The following is a 12,459-nucleotide window of genomic DNA, read 5'->3' as shown; positions in this document are numbered from 1 at the left end:
ACCAAAGGATCCATTTTGTCTCCCAGATGAAATCTGCTTCTGCACAGCAAACTTGACATTTCCTTTTATAGAAGTAATCACGCGCGCATTTCTCCTTGATATTGTAGCCTTTCACCCACATACCAGATATTGTAACTTTTCACTAGTATAGATTTGCTTTGTAAGTGATTATGAAATATGAGCGCTTGTGCGCATGTCTGTAAATGCCTAACTTCTAAGGCTGGTTTCACATTGGCGTTTTTTCGGGTGCGTTTTTGCGGTAAAAAACGCAAAAAAACGCATGGTGAAAAAACGCATGTAAACGCGTGTAAACGCTGCGTTTTTTTGACGCATGCGTTTTTGCATGTGGTAAAAAAAACGCGGCGTTTTACCGCGTTTACATGCGTTTTTTCATGCGTTTGCGTTTTTTAAACGCATGCAGAAAAATGTGTGACAACTGCCAATCATCAAAATAAAGTAAAAAACCCACTATAAACAGAAATAGTTAGGGTTAGGGTTAGGGGTAGGGTTAGGGGTAGGGATCCTACCCCTAACCCTACCCCTAACCCTAACCCTAAGGGATCCTAACCCTACCCCTAACCCTAACCCTAAGGGATCCTAACCCTACCCCTAACCCTACCCCTAACACTAACCCTAAAGGGATCCTACCCCTAACCCTACCCCTAACCCTAACCCTACCCCTAACCCTAACCCTAAGGGATCCTAACCCTAACCCTACCCCTAACCCTACCCCTAACACTAACCCTAAAGGGATCCTACCCCTAACCCTACCCCTAACCCTAACCCTACCCCTAACCCTAACCCTAAGGGATCCTAACCCTACCCCTAACCCTACCCCTAACCCTAACCCTAAGGGATCCTACCCCTAACCCTAACCCTACCCCTAACCCTAAGGGATCCTAACCCTAACCCTAACCCTACCCCTAACCCTACCCCTAACCCTACCCCTAACCCTAACCCTAAGGGATCCTAACCCTACCCCTAACCCTAACCATAAAGGGGTTAGGGTTAGGATCCCTTAGGGGTAGGGGTAGGGTTAGGGGTAGGGTTAGGTTCCCTTTATCACCTTTATGCTGGGTGGTGGCATATCAGTATGTTTTCTGGTTTTTTAATAAAAAAACGCATGCGTTTTTTACCGCAAAAAACGCATGCACCAAAAAACGCATGCGTCCCCATTGACTCCAATGTATTTTTTGACCCAAAAAAAACGCATGAAAACGCATGCGTTTTTTTTTGGTCCAAAAAACGCTTCTAAAAATACTACAAGTAGCATTTCAGAAAATGAACGCATGCAGTAAAAAAACGCATGCGTCAAAAAACGCGACCAAACGCGTACACAAAAAAACGCATGCGTTTTCAATGTTAAAGATAGGAAAAAAAAACGCATGCGTTTTTTTGAAAAAAAACGCTGCAGACAAAAACGCAAGTGTGAAACCACCCTTACTATATAAAGAAGGGGCAGCGCCCAGTGAGGCAGGCGTGCTCCGGGGCTACCCCTGTTTATGAACACACAACCTTTGTGCTGCGTGTCATTTACTTGGATTCCTCAATCCAGGAAGCCAGGGACGGAAGAGGACTCAACATTTCTTGGCGCCCGAAACAGGGACCCGAGGCGAGAGTGTCTACTCGAGATTCACCTACGGATACGGACAACGGAGATCTGGGATAATGGACGGCAAATGAATTGAAAAACCTGGCCAGGTAAGAGACATTATTAGTTCTCTTTTATCTGCCCTGTATTATCCGAAAGATCTCTACGAGCCGTGTCACGCTGGGTTAGTCTAGTAGTGAGTAGATACCTATAACACTCGGGTTACCATATTGTATAGATTTATGAGTCCTGTCCCTGGCAGTGTGTGAACAAGTGTGAAGGTTGTGGCATGTTATGAAAGAAGGATAAAAGTACGTAGAACAATAAGCCGAAATTGTTAGGACAAGTCTTATTAGTGAAGTCAGCCTAACTGGGTCATGTGGTTGCGTCCTTTCGGGGAGACCTCCGCCCATGCTTGACTCTCTTTGAGAAACTTGTTCCTTCATTTTTGGATAAGAGTTTGATAGAATGAGCCCAGGACACGAGTCCATGAGCCTGGGACAAGTATGATAACAGAGACGGAGAGTTTGGTGATCTGTTTGGTGTTGCTGATCCTGTTTGCGTGCATTGTAGGAATCAAGTTTATTCTGCACATTAGAAAGAACGGAGCAGATCAGCCCTTCAATATCTTAGCTCCCTAGGAAAGAAAGACAACGAGACATCACTCTAGTGAGGTGATTGTCCAAACGTCACCTAGGATAAGTGTAGCTATTATTGAAAAGAAAAATGGGAAATAAACAGACAAAATCCGTCTTAGGACAAGTAGAAGCAAAAGATATCATACAGGAAAGATGTGGAAAGACAGTCAGAAGGCAGATCAGAAGGGTAAGAGAAAAATTGGGAATTTCAGAAGCACTTATGTTTAGCACTGAATGGGAAAGACTGAGTAAAGAACGAGGTGGAATTATCAAAGACAATGGGTGGGAAGAAATCATACACTGTATGATAAAGGTCTCAAAAACAGCTAAAGAGGAGAATTGGAAGTATGATCCAGACACTTCCAAATGGAGTATGGGTACGGGAAAATGTTGTGCTACGACTCATTCAGTTCCTCCTCCTTACCTAGATCCGAATGTTCAACCATTTGTACCTTCTGAAGGAGGACAAACCAAACCAAATTTATATCCTGGGTTAAATGGGGTGGAAGGATGGGTGTGCAAAAATTGTGGCCAGCAGAATCCAGACTGGAGAACTGAATGTTCTGCCTGTGGGGCCCCCAGAGGTCATCAATTGTTAGCTCCTGTTAGGATAGTACCGAAACCCTTCAGAGAAACTGGTGTAGATGGAGCAATGGCAACTAGATATCACCAAACCCGACAATACTTCCCTTGGTCCCCCGCTGAAGGAATGTCTCTTCTACATAATGCACCAGATCCTACCCAGTACCCAGTTAGATTCGCACAGTATATACAGCAAATTATGCAGACTCATGCAGGAGTCTGGGCAGATGGAGAGGAATTATGTAGAATGAAAATGACTCCTGGTCTCTTCCAGGAACTGCTAACACATCTACAGGGACACAGGCCACAGGTGGGACAGGAGCTACAAGAGGGACAAGCGGGACAAGGTGCCTTACAAACGATAGAATCAGGAACACAATTTGTAGACCATTTAATAGTTTTCATGAGGCAGAAACAGAGGCAGAGAGGAACAACGGGAGTGGTGGCTCAGAGACCTGGACAATCGGTAGATGAATATTATCTAGGGGTAGAGAATAATTTTAGAGATGAAGGAATAGATCTAACCGCTCCAGGAATGATGAGGTTAATTACAAAAACCTTTATAGATGGATTGTCTCCAAAAGTAAAGGAAAAACTTAAGGCTGCAACTCCTGATTGGAGAACCTTGGAAGACCCACACTTGGCCAGGCAAAAAGCCGTAGGGATAGAGTTGGATTTAAGAGAAAATCATAAGCCTGTCAGAATAGCGCAAGCAAACACAACAGGTGGAAGGGCAAGACATAATTTTCCCTGTCATTACTGCAAGAAACCAGGACATTTCCAGAGAGAATGTAGAAAGAAGCAGGCAGACATAAAATCAGGAAAATTTGTACCAAAGAATAAGCCCTCAGACATCCAACAGACATCCATAGTGGATGGTCCCATACCAGATTCAGATTGACTCAATGTGTTACAAACTTCCCTACCAGCTAGAAGACCTATAATACAGGTGAATGTGGGGGGAGAGAGATTCCATTCTTGATAGATACAGGTGCAACTTCCTCAATTTTGAATCAAGATTTTCTTCCAAACCCGGAAGATATTTCACAACAAACAACTTTTGCTGAGGGTTATGATGGGGTAATTCAAACACTACCATACACTGTGCCCCTAGAGGTCTCATTAGGACCTAAATGTTTTGCATCCAGATTTTTGTATGCCAGAGGTGCCCCAACATGTTTGTTGGGAACTGATGTCTTGAAGAAATTAGAAGCTAACATCAATTTTAGGGAAGATGGCACAGTCATGCTGACTATCCCTGATGATGCGGAAACATTAGAACAATATGTCAGAATTCAGGCTTTTGAGGATTATACTGAAGAAAAAGAGTACACCACAGATCTAGACCTCTCAACGGTCCCAGAAACACTGTGGGCACAGGGTGACACTGATGTCGGATTATTGCATATCTCTCCTGTAAAACTATCTGTGCAACCAGGAACTGTTCTCCCACAGCTCAGACAATACCCTGTGAGTGCCCAGCAGGAACTAGCGATTACAAAACAGATAGAGGGATATAGAGAGAAAGGGGTTTTGGTAGAGATACAATCACCTGCTAACACTCCTCTGTATCCAGTCAAGAAGAGAACTCTTGATAAGGGTTCTATGCCCAAATATCGTATGGTACATGATCTAAGAGAAATAAACAAAGTTCTAGATCCAATCACCCCAGTTGTACCCAATCCTCATACGTTACTATCACAGATACCAGCCAGTTCTCAAGTGTTTACTGTAATAGAGCATTCAAATGCATTTTTCTCGGTTCCTTTACACCAAGACAGTTGGCATTTGTTTGCATTTACATTTAAGGGCAAACAGTTGGCGTGGACACGCCTTCCACAGGGAATGATACACTCCCCTACTCTTTATTCAAATGCCCTACAAACAGTCCTTCAGAGGTTTGAACCCGAACCACAGGTAGTAATTTTGCAGTATGTGGATGACCTACTACTTTGCTGCCCAGATCTAGAAACTGCAGAAAGGTCCACTGTGAGTTTACTATGTTGTCTAGAAAAAGAAGGGTGTAAAGTGAATAGACAAAAGCTACAAGTTTGTCAGACCAAAGTGGTCTTTCTAGGTCATTGCATTTCTCAAGGTAAAAAGCATCTTACACCTCAAAGAACTGAAGCAATAAGACAGATGAATGAGCCTAGAAATCATAAACAGCTACGAGCATTTTTAGGAATAGTGTCTCATTGTAGACAATGGATTATACATGCCAGTCAACTAATGCAACCACTGTATGACTGTGTAAAAAGTGAACCTTATTTGTTGACAAAAGAAGGTCAGATTTCGTTCCAACAATTAAAAGATGCCCTTGTTTCAGCTCCAGCGTTAGGGCTACCAGACTACACCAAACCATTTCAGCTTATGGCTGCAGAAGTTGATTCCCATGCTACAGGAGTTCTTACCCAGAAGCATGCAGGGAAACAAAGACCAATTGCATATCTTTCAGCAAGGTTAGATCCCGTAGCTAGAGCAGCGCCAACCTGTGTACGTGTAGTTGTTGCTGTCTCACTATTGTTGGACAAAGCATCAGAAATTGTCCTAGAGCATCCACTCACAGTTCAAACTACACATGATGTTTATGGGATATTAAACCAGGTCCAACCAAAACACATCTCCATAGCCAGACATTTGCGGCTTCAGTGTTCTTTGCTGCTCCCCTCTACTATCACATTTGCAAGGCTTCAGACTCTCAATTTAGCTACACTGCTACCTCTCGAGTCTGAAGGGGGGAATAAGGACACTGATACACACACAAATTTTTTCCCTACAGACACACATGATTTTACAGAGCTCATTTTCTCATTTTACAAGAAACGGTAGGCTTACCCAATGTATCCGAAACACCACTTCAAAATCCAGATTTAGAGCTGTTTATAGATGGTAGTAGGTTTGCAGATGACACAGGTAACTTCCATACAGGGTATGCAGTTGTGTCAGAATCTGAAACTCTCAAAGCAGAACCGCTTCCACCGAAACAATCTGCACAAGAAGCAGAACTAACAGCATTGATTGAAGCTCTAAAAATAGCTGAGAATCAGACAGCTAATATATACACTGATTCTAGGTATGCACATGGTATTGTGTTTGATTTTGGAGTAATCTGGAGAGCTAGAGGTTACATGACAGCGTCAGGACAACCTGTAAAACATGCTTCTCTGATCAAACAGATCTTAGAGGCTGCACAAGAAACAAAAGAAGTAGCAGTAATCAAGGTAGCTGCACATGTGAGACTCGACACTAGGGAATCTAGGGGAAATGATAGGGCTGATAAAGCAGCCAAAGCAGCAGCAGTCAAACCCTTACAACAGGTCCATACTGTAAATCCCACGGAAAATACTGAAGATAGACTGAGACAAGCACAGGAAGATGCAGGAGAGGGACAGGTGGAAAAAGGAAGGGGCAGAAGAACAAGCGGGAATTTGGAAGAAAAATGGACTAATATGTCTACCTAGAGCCTGGTACCCGATAGTAGTTGGTGGATTACATCACCCTACGCATGTGTCTGCAAATGCAATGACACTACTGGCAAAGCAAGTCTGGTTGGCTCCAGGTTTTGGCAACTACGCAAGAGACTATTGTGCTGCATGCGCTATATGCCTGACACATAATCCCGGACAGACAGCAAAGACCCCTATGAAGCACCACGTCCGACCTCTCTACCCGTTTCAACGGTTGCAGATAGACTTTATCCAGCTGCCAAAGAGTAATGGGTATGAGTATGTGTTGGTGTGTGTGGACATGTTCTCGGGGTGGCCAGAGGCCTATCCAGTTCGGAAGGCTTCAGCTAAAAACACTGCTGTAAAGCTAGTTACCGAACTGGTGCCCCGTTATGGTCTCCCTGAAGTGATCGAGTCAGATAGGGGTACTCATTTCACTGGAGAAATATTTCAAAATGTACTAAAAATGTTGGGTGTTGAAAGTCAGTTACACACTCCGTATCATCCTCAAAGTTCTGGTAAGGTAGAACGCATGAATGGAACTTTAAAATTAAAAATACAGAAAGCCATGGCTGAAACAGGAAAGCCTTGGACAGAATGCCTTCCACTGGCCCTTTACTCAATACGCAATACCCCAAGGGGTAAGACTAAACTGTCTCCATATGAAATTTTGTTTGGCAGGACTGCCAATTTAGGATGTTACTTTCCACAGCAACTTGTGTTAAATATTGAATCACTGACTTCCTATGTGCAAAATCTTCAGAAACAATTAACTAAGGTGCATGCACAAGTTTTTGCTTCCCTTCCAGATCCTGATAACACTGAAGGAAGTCACAAGTTGGAACCAGGTGATCAAGTCTATATAAAAAGACACACCAGAAAGGCTCTTGAACCAAGATTTGACGGACCCTTCCAAGTCCTGTTGACAACACCTACATCAGTCAAGCTTGAAGGAAAGGCATCATGGATACATGCAAGCCATTGCAAAAAAGCAGTATAAAACTCATGATATTGATGTTAATAATGTTAACCACAACGAAGGCATGGGAAAGACTAAATTCTTTAGCCCCTTTGAACAATAGATTCGTACAACATCATGGAAAATTAGTGCACGACTTGTTAAACAATACACAAACCCTGACAGATTGTTGGATCTGTACCCATTCGACGGTATCAGCGACAAGTATACCTTTTCTAGCAGTTCCCGTATCAGCAGAAGAAATATTCGTTTGGCCTAATTGTTCAGACAACCTGGCCAACAACCAAACTGGTAATACTAGGCTATGGAATACTACAATCGCCATACCAATTGTGGGATGGGTAGAATTTCCTTGGTGGCAGGGTAATCTCTCAGGGAGTAGTACACATCTACAATATTTGGCCTATAAGGGTGGAGCCTGGGTCCCTAGGAATAAGACTGGATTAACTAATTTAGGACAGGTCCCCACAGAAAATCTACAGCTCAGTTTCAGTACAACCGCCCCTCCCTCTGATGCTTTCAAACCTGTAGTATTGGAAAGATACATACATAATAGAAAATGGGAACATTCTGAGTTGTTCCCCCAAGGTGATGATAACAGTTGTACAAGTAAGCCGGGGAACCTGGTTTGTAATGAATCTGATGAGTATGTCAACGGAATGCATGTATGTGGGAATCCCGCAGCCGGGTACTGTAGCCCCTTGGGACAAAAACCCTCTTGGTGTATGCTTCAAAATGTATCTAGTTTTGTGGATTTGGCTCACAGATTGGTATTGCAGCACTCAGCTCTATGGGATCTGCCTGAGGGTACATTTTGGATATGCGGAGAAGGAGCATATAAATGGCTTCCCGTAGGTATAAAGGGTACTTGTACATTAGGACGCCTAACCCCAGCTACTTTCATAATTTCAAATAAACAAGTGAATATGCAAGCCGTACCCAAGCACACACTATATAAAAGAGGTGCAGATAACTCACCACGTCCCTCGGGGAGGCCGCATATAGTACAAAAGGGAATTCCCAACAAAATTGCTAGTACCATTTTTATTTATCCTATGTTAACACAAATGTGGGATAAATTAGTTAGAGCCACGGATTATCTAGATGATCAGATCTGGGATATATTGGATATACTAAACACTAGTGTAGCTGTACAGAATCAGCTTATAATAGTCGTCAACCAACATACCCTGGTATTGGATTACCTAACTGCCTCACAAGGGGGTATGTGTCAAATCATCGGACCCACCTGCTGTCATTATATAGACCCGAATAGTACTATGAGTATGACATTTAAATTAAAGGACGTACAACGACTCAGAGATCAGTATGACAAAGACAATGACCAGAATAAGGATAGCTGGTGGTCAGATACCTTTTCTTTTCTTAACCCAGCCAACTGGTTCAGAGGGATCGGTGGGTGGGTTGCCGGGATTATGCAGAGCATAATACATATATATGATTATTGTAATTATATATGTGTTATTCAAGATTGTACTCAAGGGTATCTCAGTATGCACAAATAAATTTTGTGTAATAGATGCAAGAGTATAAAGTTTATTATTGCCGTACTAATTTTCTTTTATATTTTAGTATACTGCCGCATAAAGAAGAAAATGCACAAGCTTCATGCAAAAATTTATGACAAATAATAAAAGAATATGTCAAAGGGGGGAATTGTGGAGACCAGACTGAACCAAAGGATCCATTTTGTCTCCCAGATGAAATCTGCTTCTGCACAGCAAACTTGACATTTCCTTTTATAGAAGTAATCACGCGCGCATTTCTCCTTGATATTGTAGCCTTTCACCCACATACCAGATATTGTAACTTTTCACTAGTATAGATTTGCTTTGTAAGTGATTATGAAATATGAGCGCTTGTGCGCATGTCTGTAAATGCCTAACTTCTTACTATATAAAGAAGGGGCAGCGCCCAGTGAGGCAGGCGTGCTCCGGGGCTACCCCTGTTTATGAACACACAACCTTTGTGCTGCGTGTCATTTACTTGGATTCCTCAATCCTGGAAGCCAGGGACGGAAGAGGACTCAACAATCTTTTCGTAGCGCAGTTGCAGTTTCAAAAATGAGGGACAAATTCGCCGATTATTTTATGTCGCCTGTAGGCAGAGTTTAATGGCAGGATGACATTGTTTGATATGTGTTTTTTAAGTAATGTATGTTTGTATTACAAAAATTATTGCCAAAGTCACTCTTCTGATTGTACCTGCTGAAGTTAACCTTCTGATTATACCATGTTTTGTCTTGTCATGAGTCGGGGGCACGCTGTGAAGACTGTTAAAAATCAATTTAAAATTTACTTTTTTATTAAACTGAAAAACACAAGTACCCCCTCCAAAAAAATATAGGTACTTACTAGAGGCTGACCGCTGCGGCGATCACGACGCTGACTCTGGGAGCTGCTGGGAGGACCTTCATGGCGTTGGCCAGAACTTGCAGCAGACTAGAAGAAAAGTAAAATAAATTATGTTGGATGTAGGCATATGTTTTATGTGTACAGTGATGTATGATGATCTGTTTTGTATGTGTTGGGTGCACTGTGATGTGTGAAGGAACTGTTTCTGCACAACTTACACTCTGCGCGCCCGCTCCTGGCATTTCTCCATCCACCCCGTCTCCTTCTGAGAGGACCTATGCTGCTTCAGCTCCCTGTGAAAACATAAGTTAAACATATATTTAGTGTTAATGTTAAGGTACCTTCACACATAACGATATTGTTAACGATATCGTTGCTATTTGTGACGTAGCAACGATATCGTTAATGAAATCGTTATGTGTGACAGCGACCAACGATCAGGCCCCTGCTGGGAGATCGTTGGTCGCTGAATAAAGTCCAGAACTTTATTTCGTCGCTGGACTCCCTGGAGACATCGCTGGATCGGCGTGTGTGACACCGATCCAGCGATGTCTTCACTGGTAACCAGGGTAAACATCGGGTAACTAAGCGCAGGGCCGCGCTTAGTAACCCGATGTTTACCCTGGATACCATGCTAAAAGTAAAAAAAAAAAAACAGTACATACTTACCTACAGCCTTCTGTCCTCCAGCGCTGCGCTCTGCTCTCCTCCTGTACTGGCTGTGAGCCGGAAAGCAGAGCAGTGACGTCACCGCTCTGCTTTCCGGCTCCCAGACAGTACAGGAGGAGAGCAGAGAAGCAGAGCGCAGCGCTGGAGGACAGACGGCTGTAGGTAAGTATGTACTGTTTTTTTTTTTTTACTTTTAGCATGGTAACCAGGGTAAACATCGGGTTACTAAGCGCGGCCCTGCACTTAGTTACCCGATGTTTACCCTGGTTACCGGCATCGTTGGTCGCTGGAGAGCGGTCTGTGTGACAGCTCTCCAGCGACCAAACAGCGACGCTGCAGCGATCCGGATCGTTGTCGGTATCGCTGCAGCGTCGCTAAATGTGAAGGGGCCTTTAATCCAAAAATTGTACAATAAAAAAAAAAATTGGTTACAATTACCTTAATAGGCCTACGCTGCGAAGGGGGCCTCCCAGAAGAAGACTTTTTTTTATCTGCAAGTATAAATACACTTGTTAGCTACTATACAATTTGTATTCAAAGCTTTGTGGTCTTTAATACTTACATCACGAGAAATTGCAGAAATTGGAGATGATTGGAACAAACTTCAGCCTGGTATGGCCTGGATGGACCCACTTCCACCGGGAACACAAGTGCCGACACCTCTTGAACGTTTTCGGCAACAGAGGTGAGTATAGGTGTTTTTAGTTTCATGGGGCCAAACATGAAGAATGAGAAATAGTTGTCCAAGTAGTGGACAACCTTTTTAATCACTTTTATTCCATTCTTTTGGCAGAAATGATGAACAGAAAACATACAGTTAGGGCCAGAAATATTTGGACAGTGACACAAGTTTTGTTATTTTAGCTGTTTACAAAAACATGTTCAGAAATACAATTATATATATAATATGGGCTGAAAGTGCACACTCCCAGCTGCAATATGATAGTTTCCACATCCAAATCGGAGAAAGGGTTTAGGAATCATAGCTCTGTAATGCATAGCGTCCTCTTTTTCAAGGGACCAAAAGTAATTGGACAATGGACTCTAAGGGCTGCAATTAACTCTGAAGGCGTCTCCCTCGTTAACCTGTAATCAATGAAGTATTTAAAAGGTCAGGGGTGGATTCCAGGTGTGTGGTTTTGCATTTGGAAGCTGTTGCTGTGAGCAGACAACATGCGGTCAAAGGAACTCTCAATTGAGGTGAAGCAGAACATCCTGAGGCTGAAAAAAAAGAAAAAATCCATCAGAGAGATAGCAGACATGCTTGGAGTAGCAAAATCAACAGTTGGGTACATTCTGAGAAAAAAGGAATTGACTGGTGAGCTTGGGAACTCAAAAAGGCCTGGGCGTCCACGGATGACAACAGTGGTGGATGATCGCCGCATACTTAATTTGGTGAAGAAGAACCCATTCACAACATCAACTGAAGTCCAGAACACTCTCAGTGAAGTAGGTGTATCTGTCTCTAAGTCAACAGTAAAGAGAAGACTCCATGACAGTAAATACAAAGGGTTCACATCTAGATGCAAACCATTCATCAATACCAAAAATAGACAGGCCAGAGTTAAATTTGCAGAAAAACACCTCAAGAAGCCAGCTCAGTTCTGGAAAAGTATTCTATGGACAGATGAGACAAAGATCAACCTGTACCAGAATGATGGGAAGAAAAAAGTTTGGAGAAGAAAGGGAACGGCACATGATCCAAGGCACACCACATCCTCTGTAAAACATGGTGGAGGCAACGTGATGGCATGGGCATGCATGGCTTTCAATGGCACTGGGTCACTTGTGTTTATTGATGACATAAGAGCAGACAAGAGTAGCCGGATGAATTCTGAAGTGTACCGGGATATACTTTCAGCCCAGATTCAGCCAAATGCTGCAAAGTTGATTGGACGGCGCTTCATAGTACAGATGGACAATGACCCCAAGCATACGTCCAAAGCTACCCAGGAGTTCATGAGTGCCAAAAAGTGGAACATTCTGCAATGGCCAAGTCAATCTCCAGATCTAAACCCAATTGAGCATGCATTTCACTTGCTCAAATCCAGACTTAAGACGGAAAGACCCACAAACAAGCAAGACCTGAAGGCTGCGGCTGTAAAGGCCTGGCAAAGCATTAAGAAGGAGGAAACCCAGCGTTTGGTGATGTCCATGGGTTCCAGACTTAAGGCAGTGA

This window comes from Ranitomeya imitator, chromosome 4, assembly GCF_032444005.1.
Source record: "Ranitomeya imitator isolate aRanImi1 chromosome 4, aRanImi1.pri, whole genome shotgun sequence".
Lineage (NCBI taxonomy): Eukaryota > Metazoa > Chordata > Amphibia > Anura > Dendrobatidae > Ranitomeya > Ranitomeya imitator.
The sequence above is the reverse complement of the archived record's forward strand: the minus strand, read 5'-3'. Positions refer to the sequence as shown.